Here is a 13868-nt window from a genome sequence, read left to right on the forward strand (position 1 = left end):
ATTACAAGTCATCTATTAGAAGGCTTTTTAGAGAGAGAAATAGTTTGTTTTTTCGGTTAGGGTTTTTGTAACCAAGTTATCTCAATTATACCAAACTAGTGAGTTTCAAGTAAATATGAAATTCAATTGGTAAAGAAGTTGAAGTCATAGCAACCACCATAAATTTGTTGTTGTGAAGAAAACTCTCAAAATGTTTTTGGAGTTGGTCAAAAGTTCCAATTGTGATTATGTGTGCGTCATCCATGGAGTGTTCATAAATCAATGAATTCAAAGGTCTTGAAGGGGTAAAAGGTTTCTATTGTAAGTTCATTTACTGGTATTGTAGAGTCTAGAGACAAAGGTTTGCACTAGTTCTTATACTTCTTTTTATTATAGTAATTGCTTTTTGGGAAGGTTTTCCCCCAAGTTTTTAACTATGAAACTAGTTTGTTTCATTAGTTTTCCTAAGTAATATCTTATTTACTATTCCATTATGCATGATATTGATATTTGTTTGATTAACCTAAGGCATTTTATAATAGATCTAATTAACAACTCAGCCTTAAAACTAGTTAATTAAAGTACTATCAATAAATATATAAGGCACCAATAATTATTCCCTAGTGGACAAAGGAACACAATATTTGCTCTTTCACATGTAATATCAATTACTTCTCATAAGGAATTGAATTTCCTCTGCATCAAGAAAATCTAAAACAAAGTCAAAACAGAAATTTAAGGTGAATTCCAATATTTAGAAAGTAGTAATCACAAGCACCAAAAAATTGTAAAACATTTAACAAGAACAAAATATCATAAATAGTAATCACACTTAAGAAACAAACCTTGTAATACATAATAAAGAAATTGAATAAGTATTAAAAAAAATTAAATTAGATACGATAAATTTAAACTTGTAGTAGATTCAAAATACCTCTTAAATACTCTTAACATAATTTCAAAGAGAGTAGAAGTAAAAACATAAATTCAATATTCAAAAAACCTATAGCAAAAACCTATTGAGTTCTACAGCAAATCGATGTTCAAGAATAGATAATTTGACATAGATGTGTATTTTAGGAGTTACAGGAAAGGTTTTTAATAGGATTCAAGGATTCAGCTACCATAGAACAACCATCATTGCCTGCAACACCAGCAACAACCAAAAAAAAAAACCATAGTTAGAGTTGTGACAACATACGTTACCCAATTATCATGATGTAAAGAGATAATAATACCATAAAAACACAAATGTTGAACAATATATTAATAGCTACAACATTTTTGTGAAATTCTTACACCATAATAAGAATAAAATCACTAATTTAAAAACTCAAAGCTCACTTAAAAAAACATTGTCTATCACTGTTGGCGGAACGTTAACATGAACAAAGCAGAATACGAATACAAACCTGTAGTAAGGTTTTTGTTTTCTTCCTTTTCTTGAAGAGCTCTCGTATTTCCTGTGAGGTTTTTTTTTATTTTTGCTGAATGCTGTGAGGTTCAAACTTTATTGGGTGAAAAAAATCAATTACATATAGCAATATCAATAAATAAGTCATGGGAAAAGTCAAACCTAAGATAAACACCTACACGATGCAATCTCAAGAACTGAGTTACATTCCTTCAATAATTTACCTTAGGTTCCCAATTAAAAAGTTCAAAAAATATCTGATTGTATTAATCTATGAAACGGCAAACAATTTTTTTTTTTTTTTAAAGTGACTTAGCCATGTTTTAGGAAATTCTATATATTTTCTTAAAGTGTTTTTTGTAATATTACTGTAGGGTTTGCAGAAATTTTGCATGCAAAGTAGGTACATTGAAATGATTTTCGTGTTTCCAACTTGACTTCCATCATTTTCAGCAAAAAAAAAAATCTATCTTCAAATTTTCTGAATATCCAGAACTACTGGGGAAAAACTGGCATAATCAAGTTGCTGATAATTCTCTAGATAATATGATTAGACGTGTGAATTAATTTATGAGAACAAAACAAGAATGAAAATAACAAAGCAATTATCAAATTATAATTGACATGCAACCAACACGTCTCAAATTTGACTATGAAACAAACCTAGCTATTATGACGTTAGTCAATCCACGTCAATTTTAAATACCTAATCACATAGACATGTCAATTTTGAAATAAAGACAAATCACATGTGAATTTTTATTGTCTAATCATGTTAATTGACAACAAGCAACTCATCTAGTGATTAGGCATTAATAAAGTGATTAACATTATCAAGGCTAGTGTTATTGCATCTACGTGTTCAATGGTTACAAGTGAAAAATGTACGTGCTTAAATTTGCTTGCAATAGTCAATATTTCTATCATAAATACATAATCCCATTTCATTCCCCAAAAAAAATGGAGAGGAGCTTAGACGTGAAGAACCTAGTTTTCGATAGGACAGACTTTTGGATACAACTTCATGACCTCCCTATTCGCAGTCTGAATGTGAGAGTGGCCAGGGATGTAGTTTTGATTGCGGGGGTGGTTGTGGGGACGGATGCTGGTGGTGATGAGTGTGAAGAAAGCTATTTTATGAGAGTAAGGGTGGGTATCGACATCACAAAACCTTTTTGCAAAGGTAGGAATATTGTGCTGCGAAGTGGTGAGGAGAATTGGGTCAATTTCAAGCATGAGCGACTGCCTAATGTTTGTTATTAATGTGGTCATCTCACCCACCATGACAAGGATTGTCTCGTTGGTTTGAGAAGGAAAGGGGCAGCGAAGACAGCTGACCAACAGTTTGGTTCATGGCTACGAGCAAACACCCCAAACTTGGCAAAAAATATGTGGTTAGGGTGATTGGGTACAAGGAGGAGATTAAGGAAGATGCTGCGACTTGTCGAAGCCTGGATAGGGATGATGTGGATGAGGGTGACAAGCAGGTGCTGTCAGGTTTTGAGGTTGATTCGAGGATGTCTATGGCAGATAGTGGGGCTAGGGATGAGCGGTTTGATTAAGTTGAGGGGGGCGGTGAGCTAATTACCGTGGACCAACCCGACCAAGTGATGGTAAGCTCGAGTTCACAAGAACGGGAAGGTGATGGACTTGAACCGAGGGACCTGTGCTTTCCCAAGGGCGGGATTAGTGAGCCAACATAGGTGTTCTTAAACCAAGAGTTTCAGGCACAGTTGGTGGATATCGACAAAGAACTGACAAAGTTTGATGGCAAGGACAAAGAGGGGGAGGAAAGTGCTACTGAGAGGCCATGTACAACAAATTCTAGGGTATTGGAGTCAGCAATCTATTTGAAGAATCTGTTTACCCAAACTAATCCGAAGAGACAGCCCCCCTTGAATAAGAAATTCACTCGGGTTGTCGGAGAGGAGGAAACAAGTGCTTGCAAAACATGCTAGGAGCGTTCCAATGATGCAGATAGGTGATTGAAGAAAAGGGTGCCAACAATGATGGGTTCAATAGTGGTGGCTGATAATCAGCCCCGCCGACAGTTATGAAACTCTTAGCGTGGAACTGTAGAAGGCTTGGGAACCGTCGTGCAGTTCGAGAGCTTGTTGATATTGTGCAAGCATAAGATCCCATGATTGTGTTTTTTTCAGAAACATAGTCAGATACAGAGCATATGAGATGGATTAGAGACAGAATTGGTTTTGATGGATGTTTCACTGTACTGACTACTGGGTGAGGTGATGGATTGGCTCTCCTTTGGAGAGCTAATGCGAATGTTTGGGTGGATAGTTTTTCGACCTACCATATTGATTCTATTATTAATGGATGCTCGGAGAATGCGTGGAGACTGACTGGGTTTTATGGTGAACCAGATACAAGTAAACAAGATGATGGATGGAATATGTTACGTATGTTGAGCTCAAAACCAAAACTACCTTGGTGTTGCTTTGGAGACTTTAATGGGTTACTCAAGGTGAAGGACAAAAAGGATGGCGTACCTAGGGCACATAATCTAATGCAAAGCTTTCGTGATGTCTTAGACCAATGCGGTTTTGTGGACTTAGGATTTACAGGGCCAGATTGCACATGGTATGGGAGACGGTGGGGGGAGTTGATATGGGAAAGATTAGATAGGGAAGTAGCAAACTACGAGTGGTTAGCTAGATTCCCCACTGATAGGGTGAAGCACAAGATCCCATGATTGTGTTTTTTTTCAGAAACATGGTTAGATACAGAGCATATGAGATGGATTAGAGACAGAATTGGTTTTGATGGATGTTTCACTATACTGACTACTAGGTGAGGTGGTGGATTGGCTCTCCTTTGGAGAGCTAATGCGAATGTTTGGGTGGATAGTTTTTTGACCTACCATATTGATTCTATTATTAATGGATGCTCGGAGAATGCGTGGAGACTGATTGGGTTTTATGGTGATCAGATGCAAGTAAACGGGATGATGGATGGAATATGTTACGTATGTTGAGCTCAAAACCAAAACTACCTTGGTGTTGCTTTGGAGACTTTAATGAGTTACTCAAGGTGAAGGACAAAAAGGATGGCGTACCTAGGGCACATAATCTAATGCAAAGCTTTCGTGATGTCTTAGACCAATGCGGTTTTGTGGACTTAGGATTTACAGGGCTAGATTACACATGGTATGGGAGACAGTGGGGGGAGTTGATATGGGAAAGATTGGATAGGGAAGTGGCAAACTACTAGTGGTTAGCTAGATTCCCCACTGATAGGGTGAAGCATTTGAACTGTTTTACCTCAGATCACTGACCAATTCTTTTGTCTCTTGTTGCTAATGGTGAACAACAACGATGGAGACAGAAGCCGTTTTGGTTCGAAGCTATGTGGACTTCGAATCCGGCTTGTAGAGAGGTTATTTCTAGGGCATGGGATTGTACTACTGAGGGTACACATATGTTTAAAGCAACTAGGAAACTACAGAGATGCAAGAAAAGTTTAAAAGCCTGGAATCGAGATCATTTTGGCAATGTGCAAAGAAACATAAAGCAAATGAAAGACAGGTCGTGGAGAGTAGAGGAGGTTTCGACCAGGTCAAGGGATTATGGAGAGGTGGCTAAGCTAAAATCTGAGTTAAATGCATTGTATGATAAGGAAGAACAGATGTGGAAACAAAGGTCTCAAATTTGGTGGTTGAAACATGGTGATCAGAACACAACATTTTTCCATGGATCAGCTACTCAAAGAAAGAGAAGGAATTTTATTAGGAGACTATGGGATGAGAATGGAGTATGGCAAGAGGATGAGAAGGTGGTTTCGGCCTTACTGAATAATTTTTACACACAGTTATTTTCCTCTTCAGACCCATAAGAATTTGAGCATGTGCTGGATGGTGTTCAAGCCATGGTTAGTGATGAAATGAGGGATGCTCTAGCTCAACCATATACCAGTGAGGAGGTGGGAGCAGCAATCACAGAGATGGCCCCACTTAAAGCACCAGGCCCTGATGGTATGCCCCCTTTATTTTATCAATCTTATTGGTATGATGTAGGTATGGATATTACTCAAGTTGTGTTGTCCAGTTTAAATCCAGGATCTATACTTAAATCTATAAATCATACATTTAATACTTTGATTCCAAAAGTTCAAAATCCAAAAAGGGTGATGGAGTTCAAACCTATTAGCCTCGATAATGTGATCTATAAAATTATTAGCAAGGTGATTGCTAATCGCCTCAAACCCTGGCTCAATTCTATTATTTCAGAAACTTAGAGTGCTTTTATTGCTGATAGATTAATTACTAATAATATCCTGATAGCTTTTGAGTCTTTGCATCATATGAAGACTGACTACACAGGCAAGAATGGTTTTATGGCGTTGAAGCTAGATATGAGCAAAGCTTATGATAAAGTGGAGTGGGCTTTTCTTGAAAAAAATCCTTCTAAAGATGGGCTTTGAAGAGTCATGGGTGGCTTTGATAATGGAGTGCATTACCACAATAACGTATTCTATCTTGGTGAATGGTGAACCGAATGGCCTGATTACACCTTCAAGGGGTTTACGACAAAGGGATCCTTTATCCCCTTATTTGTTTCTGTTTTGTGCGGAAGGGTTAAATGCCTTGCTCAGTAATGCAGCAACAAGAGGAAAGATAAGGGGTTTTTCACTCTGTAGAAATGGGCCTAAACTAACTCATCTATTTTTTGCAGATGATTGTCTATTGTTTTGCAAATCTACCCTAGAGGAGTACAACAAAATTCAAGAGTTGTTAGCTTATTATGAGACCACTTCAGGCCAAATGTTCAACAAGGAGAAAACAACACTCTTCTTTAGCAAAAACACGAGTGAGCAAACAAAGGAGGCAATCAAAGTTGCTCTAAATGTCCTGGCAATACAACATAATGAGAAATACTTGGGGTTACCATCTTTTGTTGGGAGGAATAAGTTAGCTTGCTTTACTCAAATAAAAGAAAGGATTTGGTCAAGAATGCAAGGATGGAAGGAGAAGCTTTTATCGCATGCAGGCAAAGAAGTTATGATTAAAGCGGTGGTCCAATCTATCCCAGCCTACTCGATGAGTGTTTTTAAGCTTCGGTTGGTCTATATAAGGATATTGAAGCTATGATTTGAAAGTTCTAGTGAGGTAATGGAGACTCCAAGAAAATCCATTGGATTAATTGGAGTACATTGTGTTCATCTAAATCCATTGGAGGCATGGGATTCCGTGATTTTCAAAAGTTTAATCATGCTTTGCTAGCTAAGCAAGTTTGGCGATTCATAGCTCACAAGGACACTCTTTTATATAGAGTTTTTAGTGCTAAGTATTTTCCGACTGGTAGTATTCTTGAAGCACAAATTCATCCTAAGTGTTCTTATGCATGGAGGAGTATATTGCAAGCTAGGGGAGTTATTGAGAAAGGGGTTATTTGGAGGGTTGATGATTGTCAGAAAATTGATGTGTGGTTGCAACGCTGGCTGCCTGATCTCACTCACAGCAAAATTTGCTCTCCTAGAGCTAATTTGAGGGTAGAAAGGGTGTGTGACTTGTTCCACACAAATACGAGAACTTGGGACCCCAGTAAGCTTGAGAGTTGCCTTTTGCCTTAGGAAGCCGAGATGTTTAGTAGGATCCAGGTGAGTGAGGTTGGAGTGAGGACAGGTTGATCTGGCCCTACACGGTGGATGGAGAGTATAGTGTGCGAAGTGCATACCGTCAATTGGTTGCTGACGATACTCACGGCATGTAAACTCTTCTTCTCCAGGTAATTCTTAGAAGTTTTGGAAGAAGATTTGGAACAACAAAGTGCGTCATTTTCTATGGCGTGCTGTCAAGGATTCCCTCCTAACGAAGCAGAATTTGAAAGCGCGACATGTACCTGTGGATGACACTTGATACCCAAGCTTCACAGAGTACTGACCATCCTTAGTTTTTGGCCAAATCAAAGTGTCTTCCTGTGGGATTAGACAAAGAGGGATGGATTTTATTTTTTGTGCCTCAAACGGCAGAAAAGCTCTTTCCAACAAATACAAATTCCACCAACCCGAATCAGCATCAATGATGTCTGCAACTCTCGCATCAGCGGATAACAAAGAGGGGGGAGAGATCACCTTGCCTGACCCATCACCAGGCAGCCAGCAATCTTGATAAATCCGGACTGTTTGGCCATTACCCACTCTATATCTAGCACCCTCAGCAATTAAGTATCGAGCCTTGAGAATACTCCGCCAAGCATAGGACCCCGATTTGACTTGAGCTGAAAAAATATCACCCGAAGGGAAGAACTTAGCCTTAAAAACCTGATAAAAGATAGACTCTTTATCATGAACCAGCCGCCACACTTGTTTAGCTAACATGGCATCGTTGAACTTCCTAAGCTCCTTAAAACCCATCCCACCTTCATTTTTTGGCATACACAAAGACTCCCAATTTTTCCAATGAATCTTTCGTCTCTCACCATGTTGACCCCTAAAAAAAAATTTTATCATAACCTCAATCTCATGGCAAAGGTTCACCGGTAATTGGAAACAACTCATGGCAAAAGTTGAAATTGCTTGCACAATAGCTTTCAATAACACCTCCCTTCTGGCTTATGACAAAAGTTTATCCTTCCACCCTTGAAGTTTCCCCCAAATCCTCTCTTTTATATAGATAAAACTTTCCTTTTTCTTTCTACCCACCATAGCCGGCAACCCAAGATACTTTTCATATTCCTTAATCTCCGGAACACCTAGGTAGTTCTTCAAATCTATTTTGGTACTCTCAAGGACGGATTTACCAAAAAAAAGATTTGTTTTTGTACCATTTATTTTTTGCCCGGATGCTCTCTCATATAGGGTTAAAGCCGATTGAATTGCTTGCACATCACCCTTCTTCGCACAACAAAAAATCAAGCTATCATCGGCGAAGAATAGGTGCGAGATTTGTGGACCATTCTTGCAAAGGGAGAAGCCCCTTAAATCACCCCTAGCCACGGCTTTATTGAGCAGCCCATTTAACCCCTCCGAGCACAACAAAAAAAGATAAGGAGATAGGGGATCGCCTTGACGAATCCCCCTTGTAGGCTTTATGGAACCACGAGGGATTCCATTGATCAAAAAGGAATAAGAAACAAATTTTATTGTAGCCATAACCAAATCAACCCATCTCCCATAGAAACCCATCTTCCACATCAATTGCTCCAAAAATATCCACTCAACCCTATCGTAAGCCTTACTCATATCCAATTTCATAGCCATAAACCCCTCCTTCCCCCTTTTTTTGATCTTCATATGATGTAACGTTTCAAACACTACCAAAATATTATCCGAGATAGCCTTGTCAAATTGAAAAGCACTCTGGGATTCTGATACAACATGTGGCAACAGATTTTTCAAACGGTTAGCTAACACCTTGGAAATTAGCTTATAAAAAATGTTACATAAAGATATAGGCCTAAAATCAGAAACACTTTCAGGATTTTTTATTTTGGGAATAAGGGTGATATGAGTATGATTAAGACTAGCTGGGATAGAACCTGAATTGAGACAAGAAAGAACAGCACAAGACACGTCATCACCAATGGAATCCCAATAATGTTGGTAGAAGATGGGGGGAATGCCATCTGGACCCGGCGCTTTCAAAGGTGCCATCTGTTTTAGAGCCACATCCACCTCTTGCTTAACAAAAGGTTTCACCAAATCCGCATTCATAGAATCTAATACAACCTGAGGAATATTATCCAACACCTCCTCCAATTGAGTTGGATTTAAGGTTGTGAAAAGCTCACTGTAGTAGTCAATAAATAATTGAGCAATTTGGTCATCACCATCAACCCACTCCCCATTTTGGTTTCTAAGGCATTTGATGCAATTTTTCCTACACCTCTGAGAAGCTTTGCCATGAAAGTAGCGTGTGTTTTGGTCCCCTTCTTTAAGCCAATGCAGCTTAGAATGTTGCTGCCAAAGCTTTTCTTCCTTAATAAGAAGTTCTCTTAATTCAACCTTCAGAACACGCAACCGGTCCCCATTTCCACTTCTTACCGCTTCCCCTTCCGCTACTTTGATCTGTTTTTTTTTTTTCAGCAAGAGCCCGAGATATGTTACCAAAAGATGCCCTACTCCATTCTTTCAAATGCCTTTGACAATTATTCACGTTAGCCTCAACCACTGACATCGGATTAGAAGAGAAAAAAGGGCTCTCCCAAGCTGCTTCCACCGTAGAACGACACGACTCATCATTCAACCAAACTTGTTCAAACCTCCAAGGTCTTTGATTTCGGATTGGCCACCCTTCCATATGAATACTTAAGGGTTTATGATCCGAGAAAACTGTATCAAGATGAGTTACTGAGTAGCCTGGAAACATAGAAATCCATTCCTGATTAGCTACGGCTCTGTCAAGACGCTCCCATACCGTAACACCACCTATCAATCTTTTACACCAAGTGAATTTTTGACCACTAAAACCCAAGTTGGCAAAACCACATTCATCTAATGTTTCACGGAAATCCCGCATCTGCGCCTCCGGTCTTGCTCTACCACCTTTCTTTTCATGATACCTTAAAATCTCGTTGAAATCACCAGCACAAAGCCAAGGCAAAGAAAAGCTTCGGTTCAGATTTTTTAGAATAGTCCAAGAATCATGGTGCTTGAGGGTCTCGGGGTTACCGTAGAAACCCGTAAATCTCCAAGAATTTTCCTTACCTGAATTAATCACTGCATCAATATGGTTGAGTGAAGAAGAAACCACATTAACATCAATATCAGACCTCCACAGAAGAGCAAGTCCGCCCCCCTGATTTATTTTTGAAACAACAAACTTCTGATCACAAACAAAATTCTACAAAAGAGACTTTAGCCTATCTTCAACCAGCCATGTCTCGGCCAAGAACACAACCGCAAGATCTTATGCCCAGACAAAATTCCCAAGCTCTCGAATTGTCTGTGGGTTCCCAAGCCCACGACAATTCCAAACTAGGACACTCATGGCTCCTGGCAGGACTGAATATCAGTCTCTGCCAATAGAAAAGTACTTCCTGACTTCACCTGAGAAACCAATCGTCTTTTACTAGGTAACTTATTAGAATCATGGAGTAGAGAAGAAGGTCGTTTTGAGGAAGAGTGTGTAACTTGAGAGGAAGCAGCCTCATGATTTGGACGAGGAATTCTTTTCCAGGTACATGAGTGTGGTATAGAGACATCGGTCAGGATAGGGACCTCAGTTAGCGTAGAATTCTATAACTGAATGAAGGCAGGCTGCTTAAGTGAGTCACGTGCTTGGGGCATGGGGGATGGAGCAGCACGAACTGTATGGCTGCATGGAGAAGCCTTCACTACATTGACGTGGCCAGGGGAATCAAATTTGAAAATCTCCGTATCAATCTCCTTAAGTGTTTCCGAAAATACATCCCTGGCATTACTCGGATTCTGATCCGTTGGGATTACCAAATCTGGCTGGGATATTGCCTCCAAAATATTAGGAGTAGATTTATGAAGTTCAACGTGCGTAACTCCTTCCATGCCAGCAGGGGAATTTGAAGTTGAAATAGAAACGAACACTGCATTAATGAGCTCCTCATATTGCGCCTTTCCCTTAACAGAATGCTCCGCCGGCGCCTCTGAATTTACACCCTCCTCCACCGCCGCTACAACCACCGGAGACTGTGACAAATTATTCTACTTCGAGAATCGGTTCTCATAATACCCCAGAACGTAGATAACATCTTTCCCAGCAAAGGTGTATGGAGCGGCTCTTAAGCATGGCCCAAATTTTTGATTTTCAACCTTGAGAGTACCCTTACTGTTAATCCATAAATCACAATTTTTGTCGTCATGGCTTAGACGACCACACCAGTAACACAAATTCGGAAGGCGCTCATACTTGAAAGAAACCCAAGACTTACCCCCTCCTTCAAGAGCAATAACACGACCCCGACACAGCGGTAAGTTTAAATCAAGAGTCACTCGAACCCTTATGAACTGACCCCCATCATCATCAACTGCCCCAAAGGATTTTTGCACTTCACCAATAATATCACATAAACATTCAGCCATATGCTTCGTCATGTACTTGTAGGGGATGTCATGGACCTGCACCCAAAACGTAACCTTATTAAAGATTAATTCACGAGGCTGGGATTCACCATCATACCTTCGAATAACAACTAGGTATTTGTCGAAACTCCAAGGCTGATTTTTGATAATACGGTCCACATCAGGGAGGTTGTCGAAGACAAAAAGGCACTTGTGATCTCCAATACGCCTAATCTTGAAGCCGTTTGTCGATCTCCACAACTACTTGAACGTTCTAGCCACCGCCTCCATTATCAAGAAACGTGGAGTAAGAAATTTGGCAGCCAACATATACTCCCCTGTACGATGATCAGCCCGCATAGTGTACCCAGATTGTTCTTTTTCGGACAAAGACAGGTTATCCCAAATGGCTGCTAGATCTTCCATAACGAGGAATGAGTTGGAAAAAAACAATGAAGAAAAGAACTGTTTCCCAATACCCCAGAAAAAAAACACCCACTAGTCTCGAAACACCAGTAGTGACCCAAGAAAGGAGACAAAGAGAAGTCAAGAAAAAGCAGCACAACAAGATAAAACAAAGGAATAAAACAAAACACTCCTTACTACCGTAAGGGACAAAAACTCTTCTACTGCCTAGAGGGAGAATGGGGGACCATCCTTCCAGAGAGACAGAGAGACTCAATAATTGTGTGATTTTGGTATTGAATATGTAAAATTTGATACATTTTTCTATTTTGCATTGATTGATGCAAATGCTCTTACACAACCATTGTTACAAGCTTGCAGCAGTGACTTTGGATAAGAATAAATAAGTAGAAGTTTGAATTAAAGATTAGGAATGATACATGTATTAGGGGCAGTTTAGGAATTGTCTAGTAAGTCATCCCTATAATGTAGGAGGCGATAAGTGTAGATAGCTTGTTGTCAAAAATAAAATTTTGAACACTCTGACCCTATTTTTTTAAAGCACAATTGAAATAACCTTGAATATTATCCTATTACCAATATACTGGCATTTTTAAACAATGAAAAATGCCCAACAAGAAGCCAATTTGATCTAAAAAATTTAAAATAAAAATTAGTGGATGAATTTGAATGTGCTTTTAATTTGTTATTTGTTGAGTGGAGACTAGGGCGTGAGATAGGCCGAGAGTGATTGAGTGAAGACAAAAGCAAATGTTAATACAACAAAAAATTTCTTAGTGTCCAACCTATCAGAGTTTTTGCTAATGCTAAAAGTACAGTAAATAAGATAAAAGCTAAAAAAAAATAAGTAAAGACTCAATGGGACCTACAAATAGTAGGAAAAAACAAAGTAACAAGCTAGTTTATAATCAAGACTCAAATGCACACTTAATTCAATTACAAAGAACAATAATTGTCAAAGTTGAGTTGAGAGTAAAGACAAACTAATAGATAAAAGAATTCTAATCAATAATAATTAAAGTTCACTTAACAACAATAATAATGAATATGTTTATTGTATTTAGAAACAATAGATGATTTCCAAGATTTCATCTCAATAAGAATGATTAGTATGTTCATTATATTATGAAACAATATTCCAAATGAACTAATAGTTTATTCATAAACTATTAGTTTATCTTTTATTCAAAAACCACAAATTTATAATAAGAAAACTTTATAAATCATAAGATTCTTCTCCTATCCAAGATTCGTCTCTTTTTTGACCCCCTAAAAATAATATCTAACAATCGTATATTTTCTTTTAAAAGGCATAACATATTAATGAAAGTTTAAGCGGAAATTTATCCTAAATTCTCTTTTTCATTCCTCATTCAAGAGAGATCATATGTTGTCTTTTTCATTTCTCATTCAAGAGAGTGGTTATCTCAAATGCAACTAACAACCCTTCGTTTAATTCTATAAACAGTAGGTTCTATCAACTTTCTTCTTCCTAATTTCTTGAGTATAAATGAGTAATACACACTCTTGCACGTAACCGTAAACACAAGCAAATTTCGTGTTTGTACGGTTGTGTGCAAAAGTGTGTGTAACAACAATTACCCAAATAAGAAAATATACTGCTTTCTTCATCAAAATGATGTAATGGGTCATCTCATAGCTGTGCCCATATGTGAAACTTCTGCAGCATACACTAGAATGTTTGAGAGTGCTGGGACATGATAAAATCTTTTTTAACACATTTTCAGCCGTTTCGGCAGAGATCAGGCCACCAAATTTATTGCTGGTTTTTTCTCACCTATGTAGAATATTAAACCAATTAAGTTATGCCACTTTAATAGGGTGAAACGAAATGAAAAAATGAGTTAACATGGACAAGAAAATGTTCATTTTCCGATCATTTAGAAACAAACAAATAAATGATTCACTTGTCTGCTCTTACCAACATAATGATAGTCTTGTAGAAGAGCTTGGCCAGAAGCTTTTTAACTCTTCTAATTAGCAACACAAATAATACTTGGTTATATACAAGAAATACAAAGCATATTACAGTATAAAC

This window comes from Quercus robur, chromosome 2, assembly GCF_932294415.1.
Source record: "Quercus robur chromosome 2, dhQueRobu3.1, whole genome shotgun sequence".
In the NCBI taxonomy this organism is placed as follows: Eukaryota; Viridiplantae; Streptophyta; class Magnoliopsida; order Fagales; family Fagaceae; genus Quercus; species Quercus robur.